This window comes from Python bivittatus, unplaced genomic scaffold (genome assembly GCF_059951505.1).
Source record: "Python bivittatus isolate LINGU-HERP-01145 unplaced genomic scaffold, Pbiv_v1 ctg000100_np1212, whole genome shotgun sequence".
Classification (NCBI taxonomy): Eukaryota; Metazoa; Chordata; class Lepidosauria; order Squamata; family Pythonidae; genus Python; species Python bivittatus.
The window spans coordinates 4,278,959-4,297,703 of NW_028277038.1; positions in this window are offsets into that span (position 1 = coordinate 4,278,959).

Here is an 18,745-nt window from a genome sequence, read left to right on the forward strand (position 1 = left end):
AGTCCTTATCATGGCAGTACATGGCTCACCAACCCCACCTTCCCTGCCTATGAGCGCAGTTGATCAATGTATAGGTTTCAGCTGAATTTGCCTTCCAACAAGGCTGATGGAAGGGTCTTCAGAAGGAGCGATGTTCAAGTCTTCTGTCTTCTGACTGCTAGTTAAAGTCTTCCTCTATTTAGGGTCAGGAAAGATGATCTGCTGTAGCCTGCCTATTCACGGTGCCTGCAAAGGTAGAGTGGTTGAACTTCTGGCTCAGATCTTTCTGGAACTCAGTGCACCCATTTCCCAGTTACCATTTGAGATTCATGGAACTTGATTCCAACCACAGACAGTGCCGTAAGCTACAGTTTACTCTTGAGAGTTTTCTTTCAAGAGGTTGAAAAAAACACCGGAGGGATACAGTTTGAAACACAAGCTTTGTCATGCTGTCATGGAACCATCAAAACCCTGGAGGGCACAGAGCAGGGCTTTTACTCATTCATGAATTGTGGTTCTTTGAAGTGACATCCTCTTTCCTACAGAAGCCAATTAGATGTCCTCCAGGACAACCACAAGTCAAGCATGAAAGCAATCCTGCTATATCCTGTTGCTCATCTTACCTAGTATTCATGGTGTCTGTCCAGCTTAACCAATTTTCTCAGTTCGCATCATACTTTGAATTCTAAACTAACCAAATGAGCTCATAACGTGTTGGCACATGTGTGTGTACAGAGGGTTGTTCCTTACTGCCCTATGGGAGCAGGGGGGATCAACTGAGACTTTTCCTTGGGCTTTTAGTGATGTGAGGATCATCAAGGGGGCTCCTAGACTGCCAGACTGACTACAGGAAACACAGATGCACTCCTTGTGTTTCTCTTAAAGCAAGTACCAGAATCCTGCACCCAAGCTGGCATTTGGTTATCCTTTGGAAATAACATTTCATGGGAAATGATCAGAAAAAAATAGAAACATTCTGGATCCACATTAATAATCTACAGCAGTCAAGACAGGGGGCTCAGAGGCTGGATTTACTGAACAAGCTAAATCCTACATTTGGCTTAAGAAACCAAAACACTGTGTTCAAATCATCTAGCATGCTGTGCTTGGACAACATAACCGTATTGGGTGTTTAGCACAATGCTTAACACCACATCTTTAATCTGAGTTCCCACAATGAAATACCCTATTCCCTTTTAGTTTAGACTGGCACATCATGCAAATTCACCTAGAGAAGTAAAAATAAAACAAAGAATCCCTGAAGAAAGCAATAGAAAACTGTGATATATCCATGAAGTCACCAGAAGTCCAACGTAATTCAGGATGACTTTTTAATTTTGAGCATCCTTTTAATCATATCTCTGATGAATTAACTGTCATCTGAAACATTGATTATAGTTCTAACCCTAAAGCCTCAGGAAGCTGGTGGAAATATCACCGCTAAAGGCTGACCTAACTCACCAGATTCTTGCCAACAGGAAACAGAAGAAGTTGAGCTCAATGTTTTAGCTATTTTTATTTTTCTAAGGATTGGTTTCGGGGAAGCATTAAAATGCTTTTATTTCTACATTAAGCAACTGCTTTAAAAGTTGGGAGCTGTAAAGTACTGTAGAGAGTAAAGACAATGGACTTGATGGAGAGAAGAGAGATCCGTTTCCAAAGCAACAAGGAATAAACATGGCTTGAATCCAAAACAAGAAGGGAAGCACAGACATCTCAGAGAGATCCCCCCACCCACCCTCAATTCACGTGAGTATAAGAAATGGAGGAAGGAAGGGCATCAAGAGACTTGCAAGGCACTGTTACTGTAGCCCATCTAATAAAATAGAATAAAAGTAATAAAAGTAGTTTTAGACTTCCATGGAGTTGTTCTTGGTCTGGTCTACATCATGGGGCTAACATGTACTTTGATTAGATTTTTAATGGCAATGACAAGGTAATCATAGTGGTACTGGATCTGTAGTAGAATTAAATACTGTATCCCTTGCAACTCCCTAAAACAGCAATCGTTTGTAAGGTTGTTCTAAATAAGAGAGGGGAGAAGAATCACTTCTTCTCATCGCATCCATGACCCCAGAGAAGCTAACAAAATGATCTGTTTCACTGGATCTCTTTCTCCTGGAAATACAAGATGTCAAATGCTTCAGCAGTTTCTGGAACACATCTCCAACATTCATTTTGTTGTTACTAGGTACTTGCTCATTGACATGACCATCCAAGCCATTATCTGATAGACATTTTCTTTCCAATGGAGATAAACCTTTGGAGCAGTTGCACTGCTGGTGCATCTTTAACTAGCTTCCGTTGAGTGTTATCAGGGATCAGCACCTTTTGCTCAGTCTAATAGCCAGAAAAAGAAAGAAGTAATTCACAGTGGGGAGATGAAGAGAAGAAAGAACTTTTGGAATGCCATGAATGAATGAGTGGGTTGTCTGAAAGAATTGACCTGTCCAGCTTTCAAGGGCAGAAGGGAAGAAACAACAATAGCAGTTGTCAGGAAAGGAAATGTCTGGCGTTCCAGATGGCTTGATAAGGGTTGTACAAGGGAGGGCAGTTCTGTTCCCATTTTCTGCTGGAAATAAGTCAAGAGAATGGGATTTTTTGCTGATCTCCCTTCAGGTGTTGGAAGAATAATCCAAAATTCATCCCTGGATTTAAAGACACCTGAGCAGAATTTTGGCAGCACTGGAATTCCAAGAGAGTTGTCTCTTGCTAGGTCTTTAGAAACCTGAATTCACCTCCCAGAAGTTCTGGATAGATCACCCTGATCTCAATAAAATGGATAAAGATGGGAGAGGGCCAGAAAACCATCATGGCTTGAGCTGGGCTCATCTGCATCAAATTCAAGCTGCCCAGAGGGTATGAAACTATATGTGTGCCAAGATTCAAGTTCTCCTTGGTCACCAGCCAGAAGGGTGGGGAAATCATGCCATGTTCTTTAACCCAATGCTTCCAACAATGGAGTAAGCTCCAGAAGATCACTAAACCAATTCCACAACAATGAAAAAGCCAGCTGTGAAGGCCAGAGGAAAGCAGAAGAGAAGAAACCTTGGAGGAAATGACAGGATGGGTTGCCAAGTTCAGATGTTTTTTCCACACACCCCCTATCATCACGACGATAGCCATTTCTCAGATAGAAACCCACAACCTATTTGCCCCTCTATTCTGGGGGAGAGGGGTCGTCATCTTGGCCTATTTCAAACACAGAAGCAGTTATATAAGTGTTGCCGAGGATGCTCGCCCACCAAGCACATACACATGCCCTCCGATCGGTGTAAGGAGATACAAGATGTTCTAGGCGCAGGTAAGCGGCTTTCATAGCAGTGTGAGAATGGGGGTGGAAGTGACGGCACAGCGGGAGCCACAGCTCTCCGATTAATCAAGCTGATGAGGCTTTCCACAGTCCCACTCCCCCAGGGAGATCTGAGTTGTCACGGAACAGCGAGCTTGCTCAAACCACTCCAAAGGAACCGACTGTAACGCTGCACTCCCGCTAACATCCCATTCGTCAAAGTCATTTTAAGAATGTGCTTGCTAGGAAGGCCCTTTTGAGTTGGAGCAGCCTTTTCAGTGTGCTCTTGTGGGTAAATGAGGCCATCTTCCATCCCCACCCCAGATGTGGTTGGAAAGAGGGAGAGAGATCACAGGTCTTTATCTTGCAGATCTAAGGCGGGAAATCCATGGGACTGCAGAAGTGGCTCAGGATGCGGGATTTTCTTTCAAAAGAAAGCCAGGGGACTTGCGACAGAAGGCTGTAATGGTGCTGAAGCCTTGTTTCAGTTTCTTCCAGGGAGATATTCCATACAGCAGGTATCAAGAGCCTTTCCACCAAAGATCTCATGCAACATTTTGGCAAGATCTGCTATGAGATTTTGGCATCATTGTGCAAGACTGCTGGAATCTTGAACGGGACAGGTGGTCTGTGAGTCCCAGTAGTTTCTTGGGAGCTGGGAGCTTTCATATTGACAACCACTGTCAGGGTAGACCTTTGAAGCTAAGGTAGAAGCCCCTCCCACTTCCCAAAGCCCCTCCCTCAACTCCTATCCTTTGTGGTCAATGATCTAGTGTCAGAAGTTAGAATTTGGTCTCTTCTTCCAGCATAAGATCATTCTGTCCTGCTTGCTGTCTTCACACCACACACTGAGTCATAAATAAGCAGTGTTTGCATAACACAAATACATACACCAAGCCCATCTATAGTTAGAAATAACCAAGCCTAATGTGCTGTTCATGGGCAACTGCTTTATTTATTTATTTATTTATTTTTAGCTCACCTGCTGAGCTAAATGTTGTGTGTGTGAATACAACCAGTACATGAAAAGGGGAATTTACTCTTTTCTGTGCAGAGTAATCAAGCTGATAACTGCTAAAGAAAGTCCGAATGATTGACCCAGAGTGATAGGTTTTGGAGGGAGAGGTATGAGTTTGGAAAGGAGGTCTGTTCCCACCTTCCAATCCATTGTCCAAGAGATATCTACCGGTGCCTGCGCCAACAAATATTCTCAGTCTCTGTAACATTCTCTGCCAGTCGGACATGCTGCAGATGTGTATGAACTTCAACTCCCAGAATTCCCCAACTGTCATGGCTGATAGTTGAGAATTCCTGGAGTTGAGGTCAACACATCCAGGAGGTGCTGGTGCTTTATTTTGCAAGAGGGAATTAAGCAAATTTATGAATTTCCCCTTTTTCCCATTTCTTTTTCTTATACATGCTAAACATTCCCTAGAGTTGAGTAACTTGTGTTCACACGCACCCAGTCCAAGTATTTGTGGAATGACCATATTCCTTATACCCTCCACCAAAAGACATTAATCTTGGCCAAAACTTATGATTGTCTTTGCTTGCTTGTGACCCTACTTCATTCTCAATTTCCACCTCTACAAAATGCCCAGCAGACATTGTCACAAGTCAAGAAGGATGTTAAGTTTGAAGTTGGGGCAGGCCAAAAATGTGACTTTACCTACCCCATCCTGGCATTCATTTCCAAACAAATCAATGCATGAACTGGGTTTTGGTTAACAGGTTCCCTAAATTCTTATGCAAATTTTATACTCCTAAACTTTGGGGGGGGGAATCTGTTTGGTGGAGTATATTTGTGGTATATGAATGCATAGAGAAAATGAAAATGATGAAAATATTTTTCAGTGTCAATTGTTGGCAATGGACGGATGGATGGATGGATGGATGGATGGGTGGGGCTCTTCTGAGCTTTAAATATAAATTCATTTTTTTAAAAATCTGAATTGGAATCAGTCCTTGTAAGATTTATTAAGCCTACGGAACAGTTTGAATTATTGATTGTTTGAGGAGCAGTGCAGTTATTTTCTTCTATTTTAAAATCAGCTGTTCTCTTGGGACTATCCTTATATTGTTCTGAATCTATAACAACTTTTGAAAATTGGTTGCCTGGGAGAAAAACAAGCAAACTTTGATCAAGTGTTGAGAAACTGCACAATGGTTTTTTTTAACTATTGCATGTCATCCTATATCAATAGTCCTACTCTGACTTCTGAGAAAGCTTTGGGGAGATGGATTCCTGACAACCTCATCATGTGTAAGTCCTTGCTAATCCTTTTGCTGTTATTATTATTTGCAAATCTTAGATAATCATGGATGATGGGGCCTTCAGCTGGCTGGTTCTGTTGGAATGTGACTTTCAGCCATACAACAGTTGTCTTTTGATGTTTTAATTTGGTGCTCCTTGACCCTTGGCGACTGAATAGATCAAAGCTAACGATCTCCTCCTGTCCTTAGTAATAAACTGCAGCTTTCCCAAAACCATTCCAAGGATCTGTTTGATCTTCTTCATCCACTGTCTTCCTCTTCTTTTACTTACTTCAACCTTGCCAAGCACAGTCTTGTCCAAAACGTCAATACAAGAGCCTCCATCAGCCAACTTGCTCCTTATCTCAGATCAAGAAATAAACAGGACAAAAAGGCAAAATAAATTTAAGATTCCAAAGAATCCCAAGGGCCATGATAGATATGGGAGGACCTAGCCAGTGATTATATTTTTAATCTGGCCTATCAGCTTCCTATAGGTATAGAGGCGATATTCTCTGAGATCTTGCTACTATAACCAAGATGTTATAGACCATACACATTTGTGATTCCTTACTGCCGTGTCCACCCTTGCTCTGAGAGACCGAAAGGGTGCATTAGAGGGGTGTTGGCTGGCAGGATAATAAATTCCACTGCTATCAAATGATTTAAGCCAAACGGCTATCATCTTTCAGCAACCTGCCTCAGTGATGAAGTATCCCTATCAGAGTGAGAGAGAAGGGGGAAAAAATCATCCTTATGGACGATGACACAAAATGAAGCGTTTTTAATCCCTTGTCTCACTGAATGTCTAGCATTCATTTTAATTGACAATGTTTCTGCTGTCATGAGCAAAGGGAGAAGATAGCAGGAAGGTGCTGAGAAGGTCAGGTAGATTAATCCAGACTGTCTTTAAAATAATGACAAGTCCTTTCCAACCAAACTGATCGTAGCAACCATCAATGACTTGGTGATCTGATCTGGAATGGATCTGATTAAATCAACAAAACATTTGCTCAGCAGGAAGAGGGAAGGCAATGTTTGGAAGCACCAGCTATGCTGTTTACGAAACCTAAGCTCATCTCTGTAACAGGAATTCAAGGACTCAAGTTTCATTTTTCTGAAGGCAGCTCAGAGGACGTATTTCTATAGTTACCTGAGGCTCAGAATGGAGCTGATGAAGAAGATAACAGGAAGGCAAAAATGGGCAACTGAAAACAGGACTGATGTTGTTACCTATAGGTTGGCAATGAAACGTCTGCAGGTAAACTACCAAGCTCAAAAAACCCCAAGAACCCAACTGTCCAACCCTGAGCTACATTTATTCCTTTTACTATTGGTTCCTGGTGTGTGGACCTCAACTCCCAGAATCCCAACCCATGCATCTCCAAATTGCCCAGGCTGGGAAACACCGCTCTAGATCAGTGTTCTCAATCTCAGCAACTTTAAGATGTGGGGACCTCAACTTGCAGAATCCCCCAGCCAGCATAGAATTGAAGTCCCCACATCTTAAGATTGCTGAGATGGAGAAACACTACTCTAGATGTAAACAGCCAGCCTTGGCATTGTAGTCAGCTCCATCTGGAAGATGAGTTCCCATAATTAAACAGCCCTCCCTTGATATTCAAGTCTGATTTCTACAAGGTTGGCTAAAAGTAAATCCTGGGTCTATAGCCCTAACATGTCTCAGCGAGAGGTTGTACTTTCATTCTGGAAATACATTCATCAACTCAGCTAGTAAATAAAAAAGAAAGAGTTGGGTTTTTGTATACCTAATTTGTATTTCCACCTCTTTGTAGAGGTCTGTCTTTATATGCCATGCAGCCAAGCGAAAAGCCACAACATAAGTCAGGGGGGCTTTACTCCAATAGTTAATACCAACAACCTCTGATATTGATTTATAGCATAGGTAATATGTGTGTGGAATTACACATTGTCCTTATTATGCTGCAGAGTCAATGCACTTTGTTTTAAACAACCAAGAGAGATACATTAGCAACGTTCACAGCTGAAAAAGTGGCGAAAGCAAGTGACAACACAAGCAATACACAACAAGTAAACAGGGCATTTAAAAATGAATGAGATAAAAGCAGCAGCCATGGGAAAAGCCTTTAAAAATGTTGCCGAATTCTTCATGGCAGCATTCAGCATTTTGATATATTGCCTAGCCAAAAAGAGCTGATCTTTTCCCTCCAGCATGAATGGAAATCCGGAGAAAAAAAGACATTTGCAAATATCTCCGTGCTGCACTCCAGTGGAATTGTTCGCTCTTACAAGAGACACCTGTTTGGAGCAGATAAAAACCAAACTCTACATATCTATCACCAAGAGAGCTGACGTGGGTCATTACTAACCCAGCCTGCCGTTTAAATCAGCCAGAGCAGGTTCCAAACGCATTAAAACGGCTTTTCTTTCAAGGGAGACCGGGTGAGTTTCAGGAAAGCAATTGGAGAAAGGCCAGCTAACGTTCTGCATGCAGGCTCCGTTAACCGATCGGCGCAGGGTTGAAAATCCATCCCGTGCTTGTTTTCAGTTCAACGGAAGAGGATTTCCTTTAGATTCGTGGCTGTTGAGCAAAACCCAGAACCTTGGCGAATTTCTCAGGAATGCAAGATTTTGATGCTGCTCTGGGATAGGAGAGAGAGGAGAGATAAGTGCCATGCCCTTTTTCAGTGTAAGATCACTTTTTTCTAGTTGCCTGGAGCCTCCCAGCTGACCACGCATTGACTTTTTATTTTTTTAAAAAACTAATCATTGTAAATAATAGGTTGAAATTCAGCATTGACAATTAACAGATTAGGATAAAGAGACTCAGGAACTTCAGGGGATTCAAAAACATATTCCGTCGTCAAAACGCTTGGCTGATTCATGACACCTCTTTCAGTGTCAGCCTTCGAAAGGATAACTCCACCACACAAAATCCATGTTATGCATGAGAATAATTGTCCCTTAAGGCAGGGTTCCTCAACCTCATCAACTTTAAGATGGGTGGACTTCAGCTCCCAGAATGCTGGCTGGGGAATTCTGAGAGTTGAAGTCCACCCATCTTAAAGTTGCTGAGGTTGAGGAACCTTGCCTCAGGTGATCCCAAATGTTGAGTCAAATAAATACCATCTTCCCAGGTCAGTTTAAAAGAGTTACTAGGCCTAACACCCTGCATTTTATGTCTTGTATCCATGAATGTTTGACACTGAAGCTATTTTGAATTCTTTGGAGGTCCCAAAAGTGTAAAGCTGGAATCTATAGTTTCCTTCTGTTTTGGGGTTCTGGACATTCTCGTACCACCAACGTGAATTTATTTTTAATGTCTTCATTTTCTCCTTCAAGGAAAGATATGGTTCCTTTGCCTCTAAAGCATAATTGCCAAATATAAAATATAATTGTTTCTCCTAATGGTTAGTACCAGCTCTCTTCTAGAAATCAAATATACGTATCTCAAATGCACCTGTTTGGAGAAGGAGATTGCCTAACCAGGCTTAGTTGGATGATTGTGGTAAGGAAATATTTTTATCAGAGAAGCTTTTAAGAAAATGATGGGTCTCTTCAGCTGTAAGGAAGAATGAGTAGTAACTCCAATACAAGCAGATGCTGTATATCTTTCATCTTCCCAATCACTCTTAGAGAGGTTTTCAGATGTTTCCGATTTAAGAGATTTAGAATCCATGGCGAAGGAGCTAATGTATGCACAATTCACTCTGTGGACAGTTAATTTATTTGTAGCTGTCATCAGCCTTAATAAAAATAGACTATCTGGGCTTGGATGAGTTTTTATGGTTTGTAGGGGGAGGGGAGAAAATGCTGTGTGCCACAGGTGATTATCAGGCAAACTGGCAAGAGTTCAGTAGAATTTCTTAGCTATTCAACCCAACACAGCCTGACCAGACTGTAGGCAAATCCTGAGGTTAAGACAGATAACACAACATAGCTAGGGAAGAACCTTTATCGCATGTGTATTGCAAAGAAGCGGCTACATTACGCTAAATCCCCGAGTTACTGCCGATGTTAACATCTCTCCTTGGATTGTATTTATTTTCTATTTATTTAGGATGATTTTATATTGTAATATTAATTGAATTTAACCGCTTTGTAAACTGTCATTTTTTAACAAGATGGGCGGTGGCCAATTTGATAAATAAATATAAATTGCCCTCTGCCAACTTCTTTCCTATTTCCAATGTTGTTCAATATAATATAAGGGCTCCTTTCTCCCATCTGTTCCACTGCTGAATGGTCTTTTTGCCTTGTGCTTCTCAACCTGGATGCTGGGTGACAATTGTTGGCATAATTGACATCTCTTCCTTGAGAAATTCAGGCCAACAGTTAACTCCCAGAGGTGGCCTTTAAACCTGATTTCCATTTACATTAAACAAGCATTGTTCTACAGATTAAAGGAGAGACATGGTACAATGTGATGTAGAACTCACTCATATTCATATCTGGATTGGAGCTAAGAGCTCACATTCCTGTTTTTCCATCAGCTATCTACTTCTGATGCCAGCTTTTAAATATTTGCTTATAGGAAACAGGGCTCTTTCCATTTTTCCCAGTTGTTACTAGCCTTCCAACAGCCATATCCACTGAGAAACAATGGAAGCTGAAACCCAACTCATCTCAAGAGCAACAAGTGGTGCAAAACAGTGTTACATGGGCAAATTTTCTGTATTCATCTGGAGTGTCTTCCAGATGTGTGATCACTGAGGGGAATCTTATGTATTGAATCTTACACATCTGGAAGGTGTCAGGCTGAAGAACGTTAGTATAAATGCACTCTTGATACTCTGAAGGCCATCAAGATTCTTCTTTGCTCTTCAGATTACCTGGTTTATTTAGGCTTATGAACTGCAGTTTTCCTCTGAGCGTATTAACTGTGGCATTGAAGCACAAGTAAGGATTGAGCAAGAGATCCTTAGATGATGTGGTGAAGAAAAAGGGTAAGGCTCAAACAATACTTTACCTGGTATGTCTTGAACATGTGCTCCATTAAGGCTTCCTTGATCCAAATCCACAAAAGCTCAGAGAAGGAAAAGCAAAAATAAGTCAACTGAGAGAAGCATGCCTGGATAAAGTTTCAGGACCTCAGACAGCAGCTATAGAAGGACCAAGGAGAAGACAAAGCCTATGATGCATGACTACTATACAGCATTGATCCAAAGAAATTGGCAACGGCTGGGTTTCCATATTTCTACTGAGTGGCACTTTGTTTAATCACGGTTCATTGACTCTAAACCGCCATTTACTAGATTTTGCACCAAGCAAAACCACAAACGATGGCTTACAAACAAGCCAAGCAGTGGCTAGGTTTATACATCAGGGTGAACCAAAACCCATTATGATGGCATTGCCCAATATATGAACCCAGCGTGAGAGTATTAGAGTCTGACCAGGGGCACCAATGCATCTTCCTGTAGAGTGAGTGGTGGGGATCTTGATAAAAACAGCCCTTCCAGGTCTTTTCAGTCGCTGGATCAATTTGAAGACTACTCTGTCACAGTGAGCAATGGAAGGCCACCACAGTGCTACATTAGTCTTTTTTTTATCCAGGGACTCGGTCACATATTTCTGAACTAAAAGCTCCATTCATTCACACATTCCTACCTACCTCCACGCTTATCAAACTCAAAGGCTATTTTTCTTTTAATTCCCAGAAATCCCTCCACCAATTATTGGTAGTCACAGAGTAGGTTCCTGAAGCCACCCGTACGTGACTCTCTGTGGCCCATCTTTGCTGTAGAACCCTTCTGTCCAAATGAACAAAGTAAGGAAGACCCAAAGGTACTGCAAAGAACTGAGATCTCAAACATCTGAAGAACAAAGAAAAAAGACCTACAAAATGCATTCCAGAAACGCCACCACTTGCTAGTCATGCTTTTTTTAAATCATCATTTTAAAAGTGTCTCATAATTAATTAGCGTTTGGGACAGGCGCTCTTGCATCTGCATGGCAAATGAGCTGTAATAACTAAAATATTTGTAACTGTAATTGAAGCTCATCCTCGTGGCTCCATGTGGCATCTCCAATTCATCAGTTTGTATTTTTGCTCCTGTCAGATTGAATTTGAATGTGATTCATCACCTCTGCCTTTGGAGGTGGAACAAATTCGTAAATGAGCTCCCTCCATTTAAAAGCTCGGTCTCCAAGGCAAAGGGCAAATGATTGTGAGTCAATGCACGCCTTTCCTGAAACTGAAGACAGAACGTGGATGTGTTTAGACTAGTATTGGTCGTTCTCACTAGTAAGAGAAATCCTGAGTTTCAGGATGGAGTTTTCCCAACTCTCCCTGAGCTAGGAGATCTGAGTCCTCCACAGAGTATGCAGGTCCTCTACTATGGAGATCTGAGTTCTCCACAGAAGATCTGGGTAGTGGGTCCATGTAGCCCAGTACCGCTGGCATCACCTCTCCATTGTTTCAGACAGGAGTCTTTCCCATCCTACCTATTCCTTGGATCTTCTGCATTCCACAATAAACATCATTCTCTGTTTCTTTCAATCTTTCATCCCTTGGAAGAAAGGCATTCTATAAAAGGAAGACCAAATATATATATATATATATGATCTAGTTATTCCTTCATTTCTGTATCTTTGTGGGCACTTGTTTATGTTTTTAAAGAAAAAGACTGAAGAAAACCCAAAGGACTCTTCTGATTTCCTTCAAGAAAAACACATCATAAAAAATTAATCTGAGCTTAACTGCGAAGAGGCAAAAAGCCAGAGGGATTTCCAAGCAATCACAGAAGACAGGAGGGGAATAGTGGCTATACAGTACAGCAGCACGTTCTAGGTCTCAGACTGAGCAGAAGATGGATGGGCTCCATGGATGGAGTTAGCCTGATAAGGTCTATTATAATAAAAGGCACTCACTCTAGATCAGTTTTGTCACTTGAAGCAGGAGCTTGCCCTCAAAGATGAGAGAAAGCAAACCAGTTTCACTGGAATCAGTACTGATCACTGCAGGAATGGGTTACTGGTGAATCCTTGGCATGACCAACGGTAAAGATTGTGGGGAGGCTGGGAAAGGAATGGAAAAGTGAGTTGACATAAACAATCAAGAGACAGAAGTTGAGGCCACTGACAGCTTATCTCATAAAGGGCCATTCAGCCCAATTGGCCAGAAACATTGGAAGAAGTATTTCGGATCATCCAAGAGACTCTATTTTAATGAACTCACTATCAATGAGGGTTGGAAATTCCTCTTCCTGTTTCCAGCATGCTATATTTACCCCAAATTACATTAGATACTTCATGGAAGTTTGCATAGTTCTTGATTTTTCCTTCTTGCCCAGCTGGGTGGGGCTTGACATCAAGGGAAGCCCATCTTCACAACTTCTCCCTGTTCCTCTAAAACACTTCTTTTGACATGCTTGGCCCAGATGGTGGGTAGAGATATTCTGTGGGCTCTTCCTCTGATTTTCCAACCATTTCTCAAGGACAAAATTCCCTGAATGACAGGAGTTCCACTAATGCATAAGCTTGAGAGGACTTGGTTCATGAGGTTGAATGGAATTGTGACAGTGGTGTCACTGGAAGGCATGAACCAAAATATTAGGCTGGGGGTTTTAGTTGGGAGGAGCTTAAAAAAACTTATTTTTATCAACTTTGAGATTTTGCATGTCTCACGATGCCTCCTGTTATGAGTGAATGGTGTATTCTTAACTCTATAAAATGCACCTACTCTGGCATTCACTATCCAGACATCACAATGAGAAGAACTGTTTTCCTTCATTTTCTCTTGGTATGGGAAGTGAACCCAGAAAATATAAAATATCCATTGAGAGACAGAGAAATGGCTAGACCACAAAAGTTCTACAAAAGTTCCTAATTGTTAGCTGACCCAATAGTGATAATTTTCCAGCTGTTTTATATCTGAGAACCATTTCATAACAACCGGTTTTTGGATTCCAGCCTCATTCTTGCTATAGACTCAGAGTTTTGTCCCTCTTGAATTAAGTGGACACTTCAGTAAGAAAGAGATGGTTTCCAAAACTTAAATATCTGAAGAGGTACTTCAGATTCACTTGGCAATCATGAATGGGGACCTTGAAACCTTTATTTCAGGAGATTGCACTAAACTTCAGTAGATACTGCATCCAGTAGAAACCACAGTCAAAGCCTATAAAATTAGGAATAAGGTTTTCACTTCAGATTCCTGCTATGGCTTAGGCTGTTGGTTGGCAAGATTGGTTGGGGGAGGGGGGTACGAAAAAGAATAAATGAATAAAATACAAATCTCTCTCCCCTTAAAAAAAACCTACCAAAATCTGTTTCCTCTTGGTGTTACCAGGCATCCTTTGGCACTGTCACAGGACAATTTTTGAGCCAAAGACATCACTGATGTTTTCTTCCTAATTACCTGGCGTGGCAGATTATTGTTAAAATAGAGGATTTTTTTTTTCATTGTGAATTCCAGGCTTGCAGAATATTAAGTTTTGCCTAATGAGAGTTTTGAGTTAAAAAGAAAATAAAAACCAAACCATGTTTAATGATGATGGATGAGACTAGGTAGGAAATAGCGTCCTCTTTTTTCCAAACCTTGATGCATAATTCCCAGGTAATTGGGCATGTAAATAAAATATACAGCTTTTTCTCTGGATATATATCTCAGGAACAAAACTAAAAGTCCCCATTTCTATTTTTCTGATGCTACCAAACCATATGGACAAGAAAATGTCTCTGAACACACTACGTGTTAGCCCTTCGAGGTCGTCCATACCAGGGGCACAACCAGGAGTACTAGCTCTACCTTGTTTCATCAAGGTTACATCAACAGAATCTTGCAAGTCTGAAAATATTTCTCCCCTCCTTTCCTTTTACTCTCCAGAAAACTAGGGAGGGTCCCTTCTGAGATGTTTCCCATGCCTTTCTCCTTCTGTGGGCTGAGATACCTTTTATACACAGGTTGTCCTGTCTGCAGCTCTTCCTCCTGTCTCCCAGGGTCATTCCCACAGATCATTACAGTATGTGATAGGAGTTTTTTTCAAAAAGGAAAACAGATAAAACCTTAACAGAAACAATTATAGGCTGGAAACAAATGAAAAAATTGACCACTTCTTTGCCGTATCCCATAACAAATTGGATGCCAGTCTGTGTCCAATATAACTCCACCATGTTTTCAAAAGAAGCTTAATGGAGCAATGTTGCTGTTGCTTTAAAGAAAGCTACAGGAAAAATACAGTCATTCCGTTTTCTAAGAAAGTTAGTTATGACACTGAAACTTGAATTTCTGAAGAACATCAGTCAAATGTCGATGAAGAAAAACAAATAACAAATTTGCTCTGCGCTTGTATGGAAAAGCATACCTCTGAAAATCAAAGTTCATTTCAAAGCACACATTCTATTATGCATTTAGGAAGGAGATTAAAAAATGGGGCATTCTCCCATTCCTACCTTAACCCAAGAAACCCAATGCATGTTCACATCACAGAGTCAGCCATTGTGCCTGAAGCAGCATTTTTCATTCGGTGCAAAGATAACCACGTTGTAAAATGGATGAGTGTTGGGTCATGCTCTCAGAATGATGGATGATCACCGGTTGCTGTGTGATTAAGGATGGCTGATAGATACAGCAGGATCAACTACCATGAAGCATTTTGGGAATTGTAGTCTAATATATCTTGTAGGCTTGGGGACATCCACTATCTTTATCCAGCTTTCAAGACTTCACCACCAGAACGGAACTTCTCCCCCATCCCCAATTTCTTGATCTCAGTTCACCTTAACCTATTTTTTTCCTCTCTCTTGATTCTTTGGGAAGCACTCAGTGGCTGGACATAGACACCATTCTGATTCCCCATAATGCCCTGGAGTAATGCTATACTGGCAATATGATGGGTAATAAAGGTGTTAGCTAGTTCCAGCCTACTGGGGCTGCCCAGAGGAAAAAAGAACCGAGCTATGTTGAAGGTTGTTTACACAGAGATCATTCAAACTGGAACCAGCTAGGTTCTCAGGGAAACCTGTTGGGGAATGTTAGACAGCTCAAGAAGGCGAGGTGCAGAGAAAGATATATCTTAGGATGTTGAAAAATAGTATTGAGCTATTCAAGGGAACGGCACTTTGCTGTTTCACGTCAGCTGAAGGATGAGCCTAGGAGACTGCAATATGTAGCCTTTGAAATCAGAGATGAGAAAATGTCAACAAGAGGGTGCTAAGTGGGTCAAATGATATTAAAGGACAGGACATCAATCAAAGATCAGGGGGAGAGGAGAGAAAAGGAAACAACATCAGCGAAATTAGTTTTTGTTTTTTTTACCCTCCCTCTCCAATGGATGATGAAATTTCCAATGGATGAATGAAATCTAATATCTCAGCTTGGGCTCGAAGTGGCAATCTCTTCTTTCTTGCAGGTTGATCCACAAGCCAGTGCAGCTGAGGGGCAGGCAGATGTCTTGGTTTAAAGCTACCCTAAACTAAAATGCATAACCAAGTAAGTTTCAGACATAAAGTTGGATGAAGAAGTGCAAAAGATCCATGGGTCTTGGCACCTGAAAACCCACTTGAACACCAGGGGGAATTGTGACCCATTTTGAGTTCAAGCAGAAGCACCAGTGGTCTGGATTTTGAAAAGAATCAAAGCACAGTAGTCCTTGACTGACAACCGTTCATTTAATGACCATTCAAAGTTACAACAGCGCTGAAAAAAGTGACTTATGATTGGTCCTCACAACCATTGCAGCATCCTCGCAGCCACGTGATCAAAATTCAGGCGCTTGGTAACCAGCGTGTATTTACGATGGTTGCAGCATTCTGGGGTCACGTGATTTCTATTTGCGACCTTCACAATGGGGGAAGCCAGATTCGCTTAACGACCGTATGATTCACTTAATGACTGCAGCAAAAAAGATCATCAAATCAGGCGCAATTCACATAATGACCGCATCACATAAGTTCTGGTCCCAGTTGTGGTTGTAAATTGAGGACTACCTCTATTAGATTTACAACAAACCGGTGGGAAGACTTCCTTGCCAATACCCATCATAAAATTCTGAACTTGTTTTGGGTTGAGGGGGCACCGATCAGTCAATGTAATATCTTTATTGCTTTTTCATAGAGAAGGGGAAGACATTTGGCAGGAACCTTAGGTAAGATGTTGGACTATACAGTTAGCACATTTAATTTTAATAAAGCTAAAATAAGATTTTCATTTCCCCTAGATATGTCCCCTTCTTTGCTAGGAGAAACTTATTAAAACTTAATGTGGCAGGATTGCCCACAATTTCTGCACGCCAGAAGGTTTTTGCGTGCTGCTGCAGAAGAGATCATAGCATACGTTGCTGGATGCACCCGTTCCCTAGTAACAAGGAATTGGATACAAATTCTTTTGTTACAGTTGTTCAGTAGAGGAAAGCTTTTATGGAACCCACTCACCCACTGCTTATCTCCCCTCCCTCTTAAGTCAAAGGAAAAGAAGTCTAATTGTAGATGCACAGAACCTGGGTGGTTGGCAATAGCTCACCCCTGTTCCTTTGCTGTTTTGCGAAATGTGTATAGACTCATCAATGTTTAATTAAATGGTTCCCTAGAGCAGTTAAGTAAAACACTTTCTCTTTTGCTTTGCAGCGTAAGAAGTCAAGGCCTGTATAGTTTGCGGGAGCTCCAGTTTCATGGCAAGCTCTCTTCATTCCTCTTCAACCTTCTTAGCTGTCTCTTCTTTCTCTGGAAAACACCCTTGGCATCTTCCCCTTGGAACTCAGCTGAAACGTGCCTTGTCAGAGAGATTACAGTACAATGAAAAAGAGATACATTCATGCCCCCAAATACACACACAATCTTGGCTGCTTAGGAAATGCAAGAATCCAACATTACATGCATGAGAAGTTCACCATTTTTTTTAAAAGCAATAGGTTTCCTGTCCAACCTAACGGGTTAGCACTTCCTTCACATTCCTGGAAACACCATTCTTTCCTTTTCCCACCACACCCTAAAAGACATTCGACCCTAATGGTTTTTCCTCTCTGATGCTCTGGTAGATCCTCAAAGTTGCCCAATTTGGACGGCGATGCTAATTAGCCGCCCTGAGCAATTAACCCGGTGAAAATCCATTTGAAGATGACTTTTCTCTACTTGCATCATAATGATTTCTGGCCATGGACCCTGCAGACTTTGGAGGTGTGGGGAATAGTGGCCATTATTCACTTGTCAAAAAGCTTGCCAAGCAAACCTACCACAATGGAGAAAATATATCTCCTGCTTTGATGACTTCAACTTTCATTTCTGTCACCTTCTCTTATCTCCTGCGTAGAAGATCCCTCTTATTATTCTGCCCTCTCCACTACCAAAAATGGAGAGGAACAACAGCTGGCACGCAACCAAGAGACAGCCCAGCTACACGGCCTCCTAAATACTCATTTCTCATTGTCATTTTTCCAACTTGATAATGAGACGTTCAATGGAATCATAATTGTTTGGTCTGACTGTTGCAAAGCTCTTGAAAAACTACCAGCAGGGGAGGATGGTGACAATAAAAATACAGAAATTAAGGCAGAGAATGGAAAACAGGGGGTTCCAATATTTTTTTAAAGGGGAAAACAAATCTCAGCAGAATCAGGTATCCAGACGGTGTCTGGAACTCTTCTCTAAGCTGCTGTTGAGCATCTGATTCATCTATTCATCCATGGCTTCACAAATTAACATTCTATAACAGCTCAGGGACTTTTTTTGAATGCTGCTAATTGCTTATTCCCAGGGGAAAGTTGGTGAGAGGATCCTGCAATTGCCTTGAAAAGGTCTCTATGGACCCAAGACTGAGTCAAAGTGTTGGTTTTGAAGGATTCTGTTGGTTTTGAAGTCACCAGGATGGTGATATGGAAGGACTCATATGTATCACCATATCTGTGCAATGTCTTTTCTTTTCTGTGCCCTGCCTTCTAGACCACAGCTAGCATCTTGGCAAGGAGTACTCCTTCTATTCTAAAGATCCGCATAGTCAAAGCTATGGTTTTTCCAGTAGTAATGTATGGCTGTGAGAGCTGGACCATAAAGAAGGCCGAGCGCCGAAGAATTGATGCCTTTGAACTGTGGTGCTGGAGAAGACTCTTAAGAGTCCCCTGGACTGCTAGGAGGTCAAACCAGTCAATCTTAAAGGAAATCAACCCTGATTGCTCATTGGAAGGATTGATCATGAAGCTCAAGCTCAGATACTTTGGTCACCTGATGCGAAGAGAGGACTCTTTGGAGAAGACCCTGATGCTGGGAAAGATGGAAGGCAAAAGGAGAAGGGGACGGCAGAGG